Here is a 14150-nt window from a genome sequence, read left to right on the forward strand (position 1 = left end):
GAGAACTTACTGGAAGTTAGACAAATTGATCCTCCAAGAGAACCACAACCCTGTTGAAAGGTTTGAAGGCTTGTGTGCCTCAATGACCCGGAAAGCTATGTTGGTTGGAGTCAGAGCTTTATGCTTTAGATCTTGTAGGGTCACCCATGCCAAACAGGTCAAAGGGTAGAGGCCAAACTAAAACTGGTCCATCACTCCTCCAGGTTTGGCGGTTCAGCTCAGGGCTAACAACCCTGACTGACCAAAAAAAAATTGTTACAGAAATGACAATGAAGCATCCTTCTATAGCTGTGTGCATTGGTATGACGGCCAAGGACCGAGGGAGATGGAGGTCTTTCATCACTGCCCTAAACGCCAGAAGCCTAACGGGCACTAGTATTAAGTAGAGAAATTGATGCTCTAGCTATTAGGTTGGAGGCTACCCAGATGGAAGATGAGGTGTTGCTCTTTCCTAGGTCTGACAAAAGATTGACCCAAAACATTAATTCTGCATCTCAACCTACAGACATTGTTTGGCCTGCTGAGTATTACCAGCATTTCCTGTTTTTATTTTACATTTCCAATGTCTGCAGTTTTTGCTCAGTTGTGCTATAACTGCTGATCAGGACATAACACCAACCCTTCTTCCCAGTGGCGCCAGAGTTTATCTCTCTCCAAACTGAAGCCCTATCTATTCCCCATCGCCTACAAGAAAATGAATCTCAAGGTAGTTGTTGGTGCTGGTGTTGAAGAGGGTCCAGTTAATGGTCTGGGGAATGAAAGGGTAGACATATGAGGAACGTTTGATGGCTCGGAGCCTGTACTTGCGGGAGAATTGAGGGACGAGCAGTGGATCTCATTGAAACCTATTGAAGATTGTATAGAGTTGGAGTGGAGAGGATGTTTCCAATAGTGAGGGAGTCTAGGACCAGAAGAGAAGGACATCCCTTTAGAACAGAGATGAGGAGGAATTACTTTAGGCAGAGGGTGGACAGTCTGTGGAATTCATTGCCTCAGTCGGCTGTGGAGGCTAAGTTAATGGGTACATTTGAGGTGGAGGCTGATATGGTCTTGATTGGTAAGGACAGCAGAATGGGATTGAGAAGGCTAGTAAATCAGCCATGATCAAATATCAGAACAGACTCAACGTGCCAAATGGCCTAATTCTGCTCCTATGTCTTATGGTCTGACTGATTGTGGTCTCCTGGCGAGGAAGTCGTGGATTTATTTGCAGAGGGAGGTACAGAGGCCCAGGTTGAAGTTGGATGATGCGTTTGGAAGGGGCTGTATTAATGTGCTCCAGGAAAGGGTGCCTAAAGGTGGCCAAACAACTCGAAGAAATATACGATCCTGGTAGAGGGTTCGGATACGGAGACAAACAACCAGAAATGCTGCAAATGTGAGTGTGATATTTTTTGGGAGTTGGCTTTAAACTTTCAGTGTCAGTGGGCCATAAATGGAAATATATCACAAAGAAGGTGCAATCAAGGTTTATTTTCAGCTTGGGAGGCTGTAGGGGTAGGTCTGCAGGGGCCAGTGCCGGACCCCAGCCTTTCACATTGCATGTTAATAGACTGGATGAATGGATCAAGGGTAATAAATCCAAGGATGCAGAAGGGCTTTGGGGGGATATGGACAGGCTAAGCAATAGCGCCATGGTAACATAGCAGTAACCGTTACGTTATTACAGCTCGGGGGCGGGAGTCGCAGTTTGGCGGTTCAGTTCTGGCGTCCGCTGTAAGAAGGTTTGTCCATTCTTCCTGTGTGCACGTGGGCTTCCTCCGAGTGCTCCAGTCTCCTCCCACAGTCTAAAGATGTATCGCTTTGTAGGTTATTTGGTGATTGTAAATTGTCCTGTGAATAGGCTAGGGGTTAAATGTGTGGGTTGTTGAGCAGCACGGCTAGGTGGGCCAGAAGGTGGAATCTCATGTGGATAGGGCGGTGAAGAAAGCTTTTGGTATGCTGGCCTTTATAAATCAGAGCATTGAGTATAGGAGTTGGGATGTAATGTTGAAATTGTACAAGGCATTGGTGAGGCCAAATTTGGAGTATTGTGTACAGTTCTGGTCACCGAATTATAGGAAAGATGTCAACAAAATAGAGAGAGTACAGAGGAGGTTTACTAGAATGTTACCTGGGTTTCAGCACCTAAGTTACAGAGAAAGGTTGAACAAGTTAGGTCTTTATTCTTTGGAGCGTAGAAGGTTGAGGGGGGACTTGATAGAGGTATTTAAAATTATGAGGGGGATAGATAGAGTTGACATGGATAGGCTTTTTCCATTGAAAGTAGGGGAGATTCAAACAAGAGGACATGAGTTGAGAGTTAAGAGGCAAAAGTTTAGGGGTAACACGAGGGGGAACTTCTTTACTCAGAGAGTGGTGGCTGTGTGGAATGAGCTTCCAGTAGAAGTGGTAGAGGTAGGTTCAATTTTGTCATTTAAAAAAAAATTGGATAGGTATATGGACAGAAAAGGAATGGAGGGTTATGGGCTCAGTGCAGGTAGATGGGACTAGGTGAGAGTAAGCGTTCGGCACGGACTAGAAGGGCCGAGATGGTCTGTTTCCATGCTGTAATTGCTATATGGTTATATGTTATATGGTTAAGGGTCTGTTCCACGCTGTATCTCTAAATAAATGGCATGGATATGATAGAGTTATAGAATCAAACAGCAGAGAAGCAGGCCTTTCGGCCCAACAGGACAATGCCAACCAAGTTGCCCATCTAAAATAATCCCATTTGCCTGCATTTGGCCAGTATTCCCAAACCTTTCCTATTTGTGGACCTGTCCAAATTTTTTTAAGCTGTTATTAACCATTCCATACATCCTCCACCCTTTGCATGAAGTTTTCCCATAGGTTCCTATTAAACCTTTCTCCTCTCACTTTAAACCGATGTCGTCTAGTTCCTGGTTCCCACTCCCAGGGGTGAACATTGTGTGCTCTTCATGAATTTATACACGAGGGTCAACCCTGTCTCCTATGGTCTGTGGAATAATGTTCTTGCCTGCTCATCCTCTCCCCATTGCTCAGGCCTTTATAAACCTCTGCACACTCTCCAGTTTAATGATGTCTTTCCTATAACAGGACGATCAGATCTGTGCATGGTCTTCATCAATACCTTGTGTAACTGTTGCAAAACTCAAAGTCATTCAATTTGGTAGTTAAAAAATTAAAAAAGAGAATTATTTTATGAAACACGGCAGGTAAGGCGTAGGTTTCTTTTAATGATCATGTTGAATTCAAAGCTGTAGTTAATGGAGAGCATCCTGATGTAAGCATCTTCATTGTTCAAATGTCCTAGAGTTGAGTGAAAGTCAGAATCATAATGACCTGCATGGCTGTCTCTTGTCTCTCCTCCTGAACTGTATTGACTACAAAGGTTCCTTTGTAGCAGGGGATGTCTGTGTGAAGAAAGGCTCCATCTAATCTTCCGGTTCGGATGCTACCATATCTACCGAGTATTTCCAACATCCTGAGCCTTATCTCAGACTTTCAGCAGCTGCGGGTTTTCATTTCTAGGTCACAGAAAATAGAATAATACAGCACAGTCCAGACCCTTAGCCCACAATGTTGTGCTGACCTTTTAACCTACTCTGAGATTAATCTAACCCTTCTCTTTTACATAGCCCTCCATTTTTCTATCAACTATATGTCCATATAAGAGTTCCTTAAATGCCCCTAATATATCTGCCTCTAGCACACCTCTGTAGTGTGTTCCATGCACCCACCACTCTCTGTGCAAAAAAAAATTTACCTCTGAATCCCCCCCTTTACTTTCCTCCAACCACTTTAAAGTTATGCCCCCTCATATTAGCCATTTCCACCCTGGAAAAATTATTGACTGGCTATCCACTCAGCAGATGCCTCTTACCAGCTTGTACACCTCTACAAAGCCAACACTCAGCCTCCTTCACTCCAAAGAGAAAATCCCGGGCTTACTCAACCTACCTTCATAAGGCATGCTCTCGAATCCAGGAACTATTTTGGTAAATCTCCTCCTTTGCTCCCGTTCTGCTGGAACAGGATTTCGAGCTCAGCTTATAAAGGACAATCTACGAGGGGAGAAGAGACATTGTCTTGGTTTCCTTCAGCCTCCATCCATCCTGCGTAATCACTTCAATCAGCATCATGCTTGTTGTGTTATCTTTTTAGGCTATCTCTCCACCGTCTAAAAATGAAGAATGTAGACCACACTTACACAGCAAGCATGCGTTCCTCAAGAACCAAACTGTACTTGGTGCTCTGGATAATACATGCACCGTGTTACAAAATAATTCTTGAGCTTTGAGTCTGCTGAGTTATCGATGCAATCAGTTGAGATTCTGCATTCACTTACCGCAGTATTACCGAGAAGCATCCTGTCTTCTCGAGATTCAGTTCGAAGGGAAAGTCGACTATGCGTCTGTTAAAAAAAAAGAAACCCTGCTCTGAAAAGGATTGGTAGCGGGATTTGCAGGGGTTTCATTGATGCAACCCCTATATTGTACACACAAGGCCACAAGAGATTCGGCACATGCAGGAAAATTGGGGCAACACACACAAAGTGCAGGAGGAACTCAGCAGGTTGCAAGATATAGATCTAGGACATACAGTAAGCAATAGGAGCAGAATTAGGCCACTCAGCCCATCAAGTCTGCGCTGCCATTCCATCATGGTTGATTTATTATTCCTCTCAACCCCATTCCCATGCCTCCTTCCCTTAACCTTTGACACCCTCACTACCTTCACTTTAAAAATACCCAATAACTTGGCATCCACAGCTGTGTGTAGCAATGAATTCCACAATTCTCTACCTCTAGCTAAAGAAATTTCTCCTCATCTCTGTACTAAAGGGACGTTCCTCTATTCTGAAGTCAAGCCATCTGGTCCTAGACTCCCACAGTAGAGGAAGCATCCTCTCCATATCTACCCTATTAGGCCTTTCAATATTCCGTGGGTTTACATTGAGATCCCTCTCACTTTTCTAAACTCCAGTGAGTACAGGCCCAGAGTCACCAAACGCACCTCATACGTTAACTCTTTCATTCCCAGAATCATTCTTGTGAATCTCTTTTGGACCCTCTCCAATGTCAGCACATCTTTTCTGAGATAAGGGGCGCAAAACTCCTCACAGTACTCCAAGGGACTGACCATTTCCTTATAAAGCCTCGACATTTTATCCTTGTTTTTATATTCTAGTCCTCTCAAAATGAATGCTAACATTGTATTTGCCTTCCTCACCACTGACTCAACCTGCAGGTTAACCTTTTTGGAATCCTGTACGAGGACTCCCAAGTCCCTTTACACCTCTGCTTTTTGAATTTTCTCCACACTTAGAAAATAGTCTACACTATTATTCCTTCTACAAAAGTGCATGACTACATTCCATCTGCCACTTCTTTGCCCTTTCTCTAAGACTTTCTGCAAACTCTTGCTTCCTCAACACTACCAGCCCCTCCTCCTATCTTTGTATCAACTGCAAACTTGACCATAAAGCCATCAATTCCACCAAATAAATCATTGACATATAACGTGAAACGAAGCGGTCCAACATTGACCCCTGCAAATCACAGCTAGTCACCAGCAGCCAAACAGAAAAGGCCTCCTTTATTCCCACATGGTGCATGGAAGGAAATGAACGGTCGATGTTTCAGGCTGAAACCCTTTATCTATGGTTCTTTGCAGGCATGGGACCCACTTTCAGGGTTTCACGACTGGCCGTTATTCGGCACACCAAGGGTGCAGCCTAAGAGCTTTGCTCACCTCCAGAGGTCTGAAATTCCGTGGCTCTGGAGACAAGGGGATCGGAGGTCGGCATCTGGGCAGGAGACCGGTGTGTCATGGGAGATGGAAGATCTAAGGCTGCGTGCCCAGAGACCCGAGATCTTTGGGCACAGAGTTCGGAAAAAGCGATGCAACGGACTTTTAACATCGTAATCCAGCGAGTTGTTTGTCATGTCTCCCCTCTCGCTGTGAAATGGAGACTCCTTTCTCCCTTATTAGGGAGAGAGAGGGAGCCTGTGGTATGTCGAATGCCGGGTGAACGAGCAGTCCGTGGAGTACTGCATGTCTGTGTCTTTGCTGTTGCTTTGTTCACACTTGGGTGCTCAGTGGCGGGGGCCGATGCTTTCTTTTTTGCTGGTGAGTGGAGGGGGGTCATTGCTTGTTGCTGCCTACACGCGGGAGGGAGGGGAGCTGGGGGGGTTACTTTGGGGTTCTCACATTTAACTGTCATTCATTCTTTGGGGGCACTCCTCTGTTTTTCGTGGATGGTTACGAAGACAAAGCATTTCAGGATGTAAATTGTATACATTTCTCTGACATTAAATGTACCTTAGAAACCTTTATCAAGACCTTACTGTACAGTGTGTCATGGTGGATTGAGACAGGCCCTGTGTCCACAGGCCTGTAGAGTAAAGGCAAGATGGAGATTTGGGAGCAGACTTTGGGCTATCAGGTGAACGTGGCTGAGGGGGCCCCAGGGGATCTTAAGGGGACTTCCTCCTGGCTACTGCAACAGAACCTCTCCCCCTTCCCAAAGGTGGTCACGATAATGGCATCTTTGAGGTCCTCCTTTGCCCAGATGTGGGTGGTGAGGCTGTGAATTTGTGTAGCTCCTCACACAACAGTTTGGGATTAGGAGTTCAGAGGAATGCTGACTGCTCGCGAGACCTTGTTGCTATTGAGTTGGGATATGGCCTTCTTGTAATTGACCAGTCAGGAGGGTCCGCAAGGGCAACCTGGATGGCTGATCTCACACCAAGCAGAGTGTTGTGTTTGAGAGATTCCAGCCAGTGCCACCCTCGGTCTCTGACGAGTCCACTCGCTTTTCTTGGCTCCCATTGGGTTGGGACCACGTCCATCTGGACCATTGATGGCATTTCCATCACTTTGGAACCCGTGCACGTCGCAGTTGTCTGTGAGCTACCAAAGCTCCTGTCCCCTCTTCATCTACCCGTCTGCTCGACAGGTTCCAGACCCTTAGCTTAGTGTTTTACTTGGGCACAAAGTTCAGTAACAGGCCCTTCCAGCTCAACGAACTGCGGCACTCCAGTGATCAAATAACCTACCAGCCCGCACACCTTCGGAATGTGAGAAGAAACCAGAGCACCTGGAGGGAGCCCACGCAGTCCCGGGGAGAGTGCACAAACTCCTTACAAATAGTGGTGGGAATTGAACCCCGGGGCACTGGCACGGTGAAAACGTTACACTAACCGGCCCTCAGTCGAATTGCTGCCATCAGCTGTCCCGGAAGTTGTTGCTTCTCCCCTTGAAGAAAGGTGAAGCTTCAACCCAAGGTCAAATACGACAGGCAGAGTTCGGGCCAGCTTCCAGAACAGCAGAAGAGGTACATTAGATTAGATCAGATGATTAGATTATGAGGACACGCAGTCCACTTTTATTGTCATTTAGTAATGCATGCATTAAGAAATGATACAATGTTTTTCCAGAATGATATCACAGAGACAAATGACAAACCAAGACTAAAAAACTGACAAAAACCACATAATTATAACATATAGTTACAACAGTGCAAAGCAATACCGTAATTTGATAAGAACAGACCATGGGCACGGTAAAGTCCCAAAGTCTCTCGAAAGTCCCATCATCTCACGCAGACGGTAAACCTCCAGCGCTGCAAACTTGCCGATGCAGCATCCCAGAAGCATCCAACCACAGTCCGACTCCGAGTCCGTCCGAAAACTCCAAGCCTCTGACCAGCTCCCTGACACCGATGCACCGACCAGCATCTCTGCCAAGCGTTTCGACCCCGGCCCCGGCAACAGGCAATAGTCAAGACCGAGGATTTGGGACCTTCCCTCCGGAGATTCTCGATCGCGCAGTAGCAGCGGCAGCGAAACAGGCATTTCAGAAGTTACTCCAGATGTTCCTCCGTGCTTCTTCACGTCTGTCTCTATCAAATCAGGATTGTGCATGGCATCCTACTTCACAGATACGATATCAATTCGGAACGGCCGCGCGCGCTGTGACGCGCCGCCATCTTCTCCTCCCTCCTTCTGGAAAAGGAGCCCCAACACCAGACTACTCTGCTTGTCCTAATAAAGATAAAGATTAGCTTTATTTGACACTCATGTATTGAAACATACAGTGAGAGGCGTAATTTGCATCAATGTCAAATAGAGCCTAAGGATGTTCTGGTTGGCAAGTGTCGGCATGTTTCCAGTGCCAATACAGCAGGCCTGCAACTTACTAACCTTAACCTGTACATGTCTGGAAACCAGAGAATCCAAAGGAAACCCACGAGGTCACGAGGACTGTCGGAGTAGACAGCGGCGGGAACTGAACCCCCATTGTGGACAGTATAAAGTGTTACACTAACTGTAAAGCCACCATGCCAGCTTTGGGTTTACTCTGACAGAGAACCACATGCAGGTACAAACCAATCTCTTGCGGTAGGTGGGAATGCAGTCTTCACACAGGGAGGGCAATGTCCAGTAGGGTCCTTCTCTTGATGATTAGTAGAGCAAGGCCCTCTCATAACAAGAATCTGGATTCATTAGAGGGTCAAACACAGGACATCCCAGGAAGAGTCCTGATATGGGCTGATGAATCCCTCGTCATCTGAGTGAGAATCATTGAGCCACTCCGTGACAAGCAATGAAGCTGTGGATTGATCAATGCCCAACCCACTCCATCAATCTGACGTCAATCTTGTTATGATATGCATCCAAACACGCCAGCTTCCAGAATTCTGACGCTCTAACTCTCCAGGGTTAGAGGGGTGGCCTCTTTAAGGACTAAGGATGCCATGTTATGACGCCAGGATTTCAGTATTTAAGGAGCATCTGAATGGAGGGTTCACTGCTGAATCATAAGCTCATTTAGATTATTCCCTAGTGTCTTGTTCTATACTCAGTTCTAGTTTCAGTATCATATCATGTCTCGATCCTAGTCTTGGAGACTCCAGCACATGGGTCCTAACCATCCTCATCAACATCTGTCATCACAAAATTGATAGCAATGTTGTCACAAGATGATCTGTGCTGAAGCAACTCTTGGCTTCTCTACAGAATCGGGACCAGTTTGTTGACAGTTGCAAGGTAAACGAGGAACTAACCAGATGCAAAGATCAAGTGAATAGCTGAAGAATGGAAAGTAAACCATTGCGCAAAATAGATCTGAGATTGAGACCGATATCAATCAAAATAGATGGTTCCAGACACAAGGAAATCTGCAGATGCTGGAATTTCAAGCAACACACACAAAATGCTGGTGAATGCAGCAGGCCAGGAAGCATCAATAGGAAGAGGTACAGTCGACGTTTCAGGCCAAGACCCTTCATCAGGACTAACTGAAAGAAGAGATAGTAGGAGATGTGGAAGTGGGAGGGGGAGGAGGAGATCCGAAATGATAGGAGAAGACAGGAGGGGGAGGGATGGAGCCAAGAGCTGGAAAGTTGATTGGCAAAAGGGATACAAGGCTGGAGATGGGAGAGGATCATGCGACGGGAGGCCTAGGGAGAAAGAAGGGGGGGAAGGGAGCACCAGAGGAAGATATAGTGAGAGGGACAGAGGGAGAAAAAAAGAGAGAAAGAAAGGGGGAAAAAAAAATAATAAATAATAAATAAATAAATGAGGGATGGAGTAAGAAGGGGAAAGCAGGATCTCCCAGTGGCCACACATTTTAATTCCAAATCCCATTCCCATTCTGATATGTCGATCCATGACCTCCTCTACTGTCAAGATGAAGCCACACTGAGGTTGGAGGAACAACACCTTATATTCCGTCTGGGTAGCTCCAACCTGATGGCATGAACATTGATCTCTCTAACTTCCATTAATGCCCCTCCTCCCCTTCTTACCCATCCTTTATTTATTTATTTATTTGTTTCCCCCTTTCTTTCTCTCTCTTTTTTTCTCCCTCTCTCCCTCTCACTATATTTTCCTCTGGTGCTCCCCTTTCCCCCTTCTTTCTCCCTAGGCCTCCCGTCCCATGATCCTCTCCCATCTCCAGCCTTGTATCCCTTTTGCCAATCAACTTTCCGGCTCTTGGCTCCATCTCTCCCCCTCCTGTCTTCTCCTATCATTTCGGATCTCCCCTCCCCCTCCCACTTTCAAATCTCTGACTATCTCTTCTTTCAGTTAGTCCTGACGAAGGGTCTCGGCCCGAAACGTCGACTGTACCTCTTCCTATAGATGCTGCCTGGCCTGCTGCGTTCCTCCAGCATTTTGTGTGTGTTAGTTGGTTCCCGTCTTGAAGAAATAACTCAAGAAAAGTCTTTTAAAAACTTGTGATTTACTGACTCTAAGCTGATGTCAAGGGAATGGATATCATCACCTGACCACAAGATAACTACAAATTACTTTTTGATACATTTCTCTGCAGAACTTCAATAGACTGGATGTAGAAGAGGACAAAGCCTTGTTGGATTAGGGAGTAGAATTGTTATTTTTCTGGTAATTTAACTCTCCTCTGTTTGATTGATGATGGCCTCCATTGGTTGGGGTCAATCATAGATGTCTCGTCCCAACTGTCAAAGTAGATACACCCGCCAGTACACAAGCCTGGCCAGTATGATATGGAGAGCAGGCCCCGCCTCTCCACGGAGCTGATGAACCCAAAGGCACGGCAAAGCCCAATGAAGTTTGGCACTACCAGTGTTGCAGGCGTTGCCAGTCAACGTGGAACTCAATGGAGGATTGCCTTGGGGAGTTTTCCCCAGGGTTTACTCCCAAAGTCTTACCCATGGGTGGGTAGAGCTGCAAGGCAGCAGAGGTTTGAGATCGGTTTTCTTTCTCCTAAATGAGCTGCCAACCACGGTTGATGAGCCCCATCTGCCCAATGCTTGACTACAATTTTTATTATGGATGTAAAGGTGTTAATTAGAAATTTATCTCAAGGTGATAGTTGAAATTAATTTCAAAGACAGATTGCATCACATTTTGTAGCCACATGAGTTTTCAGAGTGAAAACATCTCCCTTTCTTGACAGAAATACTTTGAATCTTCACAGGACTAGGAGAAATAGATTGGGACTGAGAAGTATTTAACAAAGAATTAGCAAAGGCACAAAGGGCCAAATTGTCTTTGGCAGAATGGTCTGACTCCATAAACTAACATGGGTGTGATGTCCATGTGTAAATTGGTCAGGACACCAGATGAACACAGAGTGGCCACTTTATTAGGTACACCTGTACAACCTGCTCATTAATGCAAATTTCTCATCAGCCAATCTTGAGGCAGCAACTCGCCTTGTTAGTAAGAGAGGTCAGAGCAGAATGACCAGACTGGTTCAAGCTGACAGGAAGGCGACAGTAACTCAAATGTGGTGTGGTGAAGAGGCGAAGATGCCGTGTCAAACCTTGAAGTGGATGGGCTACAGCAGCAGAAGACCAGGAACATTCACTCAGCGGCCAATTTATTAGGTCGGGGAGGTTGATAATAAAGTGGCCACAGAGCATTTATTAGTTCAATTCTGAATGATGTGGAACTTCCCTAAAGTTATTAAGGACTGTGATTTCCAGTGTAAAACTTGCATCATGATCATTCGCAACAGTGCTAATTTTAACATCACGCAGAGGTGCTTGGCCAAAACAGAGTTAAGCTCATTTTCTTAGCAAGAACAAACTTGCAATGTCTACATGCTGTAGTTCTTGGAACAGGAAACATTGAACTCTAATATTCTGGTCGATTGCCACAAAGACATCCTGTAGAAAGCATAGTTTCCAATCCACAGTGTAATTCTCTCGAAGCCAGCTGAATGTTTACAGATCCACTCGAACTGCAGCATGCACAGCATCCATTTTCTTGGCTTTTGGCATCATGGGCCTTCTGAAAATCAGGTTATCACCATTCCATCCACTGTTATACATTGTTCTAACTTGAATGTGTTACCGTTTCTTTATTGTTTCTGCATTCCTTCCTAACAGCACGTCACCACCATGGGGTGTATGGGGTGTTAGGGAGGGGTAGCACCTCTGGTGGGGGAATATGTCGCGCCCTTTTCAAGGCGGTTAGTCCACCTTTGGTCCCCACCTGGCACTCAGCTCTCACCTGTGGCTCCCTGTAGCTGTTTGCATGCGACTGCGGCCTCACCCCGGGCAACAGCTTCGACAAGCCGGCTAAACCAGGTGAGGGTAGCTGACGGGTCTCAAACCCTCTGTGAGATAGGGAGTTGTCTATCCCAGCATGTAAAGTCAGACTCCGGCGGATTGAGCGGACGAGACCAATGGACGGTCCAACGGTCAAAAAGGCGGTCTCTGCAAGCGTCGTGGAACGTGTAGAGCAGGACAACCACTGGTCATCCACTGTGCCGAGTCCCATCTCCAGCTGTCTCAACTCTGTCTAGCCACTGGATCCAGATGGAAATTGGGAAGAGAGAGTGAGGCTGATGCTGCACAACTCTCCCTCACTTAAATCCAAATCACGTGCTAGTCTCGACACCATCATAATGATGTCAAGGTCCTCATCAACGTCGACGATGGATGAACACATTACCACATGCACTGTAATTTTCTATTTATGGTACATTATGCAGAAGGAGGCCAATCTGCCCATTGGATATATGCCAACTCGCAAGGAAGTAACACACTAAAGGCTGTAGGAATTTCTCTGTGTGATGTAGAAATTGCCACTGATATAAATAATCATGATGCATGTTTTAGCATCTTTAGAGGGACATGAACAGCCAACATTTCTTATTGTTCTATGTACTGAGGTACACAGAAAATACTGTTTGGCCTGCCATCCAGACAGATCATTTATCACAGCAGTGCATTGAGGTAGTACAAAGCAAACCAATAACAGAATGCAGAATAAAGTGTACAGTTACAGAGAAAGTGCAGAGCAGGTAGGTAATAAGGTGCAAGGTCATAACAGGTCAATTGTGAGGTCAAAGAGTCCGTCTTATTTTGTTACAGGACCATTCAAGAGTCTGATAACAGCAGGATAGAGACTGGTGTTGAGCCTGGCCATACGTGCCTTCAAGATTTTGTACCTTCTGCCCATTGGAAGAGGGAAGATGTGAATACCCAGGGTAGGTAGGATCTTTGATTATGGTGGCTGCTTTACTGGGACTGCTGGTTGTGCAGGCAGAGTCCATGGAAAGGAAGCTGGTTTCTCTAATGTTCTGAGCTGAGTCCACAACTCTCCACTGAACAATTCTAGTCCCCTGATATCCTTGGCCAGGCTGGCCTACATGTGATTTTCACCCAGATAATGTAATTGGCCCACATGCTGAGCTTGCATGATCTCCTTGTGATCACATGGGCTTCAGTCCAGGTGAAGAGTCTCGGCCCGAAACATCGACTGTTATTTCACAGATGCTGACTGGCCTGCTAAGTCCCTCCAGCTTCTTGCGTGTCATTCATGGTTCTGGCATCTGCAAAGGAAGCAAGCCTCATCAGTCTCACTCCCCAGTCCCCTGTACCCCTGCAGTTTATTGCCTCCTACCACATTCCTATCTACTGCCCCCTTTGATAGGCTCTCTCTCCATTAACTCACACTGAATGGAACCTACAGCTGCCCACTTATTTACCAGCCAACATCCGACTCACATCCCTAGATCAACAGCCCAGAAAATCCACCTGCAGGTCCCAGGCTGTTATCAGTACATTCCACAGCAGTTCCAGTTTTGTGGAGAGAGCTGAGCGGAGACTCTGTACCACAGATGTAATGACTGAGTAACGTCGGCTGGGTGTACCATGCCTCTGAGCGAGGCCACAGCCGGGGTCAAAGGTCGGCTTACGAACGACCTAGGGCGGGCAAATCACTGCAGGAATGATGGATGCAAACTCAGGCCGGAGTCCGCTCTGCTGTCCTGGGATCCCAGAAACATTGATTGGGAGATATGCAGGGGAGATATGTGACCAACAGACATCACAAAAACAGACCTGTGGGATCCTGCTGTGTACCAACTGACATCCACCACATCAAAGTCAAAGTAAATTAAATATCAAAGTACATTTATGTCACCACATAGTACCCTAAGAGTCATCTTCTTCACACGTGTACAGGAAAATAAAGCAATAGAATAGAATTTATGAAAAAGAATACATAAACAAAGGCAACAATGTGCAAAAGGCAATAAATGGGACAAAATTAAAATTTAAAAACAAATAATACTGGGAACATGAATTTGTAGAATCCTTGAAAGTGAGTCTGTAGGTTGTGTAATCAGTTCAGAATTCGGATGACTGCAGTTATCCACACTGTTTAGAAGCTTGATGGTTG

Source organism: Mobula birostris, chromosome 11 (genome assembly GCF_030028105.1).
Source record: "Mobula birostris isolate sMobBir1 chromosome 11, sMobBir1.hap1, whole genome shotgun sequence".
In the NCBI taxonomy this organism is placed as follows: Eukaryota; Metazoa; Chordata; class Chondrichthyes; order Myliobatiformes; family Myliobatidae; genus Mobula; species Mobula birostris.